The 1,533-nt window shown below is 35.4% G+C and overlaps 1 long non-coding RNA gene across 1 annotated transcript; it reads left to right on the top strand.

Annotated features, from left to right (window-relative positions):
- Window positions 1–453: 453 nt before the first annotated feature.
- LOC109592644 (uncharacterized) lies at window positions 454–1,389 on the top strand. Its single transcript, XR_002190468.1, has 4 exons — window positions 454–593; window positions 670–804; window positions 850–1,062; window positions 1,272–1,389. It is a non-coding gene; the product is annotated as an uncharacterized LOC109592644 (long non-coding RNA).
- The last annotated feature ends 144 nt before the right edge of the window (window positions 1,390–1,533 follow it).

Consider the following 1,533-nt stretch of genomic DNA (forward strand, 5'->3'; position numbering starts at 1 on the left):
TTTCATTTTCACTTCTACTTCGTACTTTTGTGTATCTAGGCCCACATTGTTAAAGGGGTGTGTTGACATTCACAAAAAGAGGGTGCTCCTCCCGGCCCACTCTCCCTACCTTTTTTCAGACTTTCCACATCTAACGCTGACTCCTGTGGTTAAAGACAAAGTACTCTTGCTACAATGGTACTGACTACTCATGCAAATGCAAGAACTTGGCATTACTTAATTGTCATTGGTCACTCATCATCCGAGCTCAACTTAGTCATATCCCCATACATTCAACTGCACATTTTCTTATATCTTCCTATTTCATCTCTCCACAACTCTCCCCTGTCTTCTTAAAATTAAGAATTATACGTGTCATAAAAGCAACACTCATTTAACATTTCCTATTGTCCCTTTTTATCATCATACTAAAAATAATTATTATTCTCATTTAAATAATTAGACTAGAGGGTGGAGCTACATTGGCATGGCGCATGGCTGCCATGGCATCAAAGGTTAATTGCTCTTCGTCCTTACCACTGATCTTCCTTCTTTGCCCAAAATTTTGCGTCTAGTCACTAAGGAAAATTTCCTGCGCAGTTATTTAACATCAAGTAATAAAATATAATATTTTAACATCTTGGGCCTCTTCTGTAGGAGGCCGGGGCACTTCAATATTAATAACATTAGGTTCGGTACCACCTTTATCACTCTGCTCATATGTTCTTCGTGTGAAAGGCAAACATGCTGCTTTCATGATGTGGTTCTGTTGAACGCACAGTAGGACTTGGTATTATTTGCCGCTACACAGTTATTTAACATCAAGTAATATAGAAATTTTAGTTTTTAATGACACATTACATTTTTTAGGCCTAGGGCCATCTTGTGGGAGGGGTATTTCAAAGTTAATAACATGAGGGTCATAACCTTCCCAGGAGCCTTCCCCACTCTCTCTATATCTCTTTCTCAGTTCCTTTGCTCTTGCTAAGCGTTCCTCCCGTGAAAGAGAAGACCGAGGAGAAGACATGTGCTGCTTTGACGATCTTTGAGAAGGAACTGGTGTTTCCTGATTGTTTCCGACAGGTACTTCAATTGTACATTGAGTGAAAAAATCTACTTCTTCCTTTGTAATCGTGTCTAACTCATTACCTGTACTCATTACCTGTATACTATCACATTTTCATGCTTTCTTAACATCACATTATAATTTTATTGTAGCACAAAATTTTCATTATCACACTTGTTCATAATAATACAATAACTTCTTAACTTTCTTGTTTCTCTTCTTTTAGGTCTCCTGTTATGAATACTGACAATATTTACAACTCCTTGTCAAATTATATTTTTCATTTTTAACAATTATTCTTTATTTTAAATTGTTTTACACTACCTTGCTTGCACTTTTCAGGAGTATCTATAATAATTGATAATAAAAATAGTACCAAACAACTGCTTAAAAGTTTATGTTGAACAAAAACAGCTTTGTGGCAAGTGGCAAGTTAATTTTAAAAATAATGGAAACTAGAACAAAAAAATTTAAAAAATTATTTAGTG

This window comes from Amphimedon queenslandica, unplaced genomic scaffold (assembly GCF_000090795.2).
Source record: "Amphimedon queenslandica unplaced genomic scaffold, v1.1 AMPQUscaffold_4471_Cont23551, whole genome shotgun sequence".
In the NCBI taxonomy this organism is placed as follows: Eukaryota; Metazoa; Porifera; class Demospongiae; order Haplosclerida; family Niphatidae; genus Amphimedon; species Amphimedon queenslandica.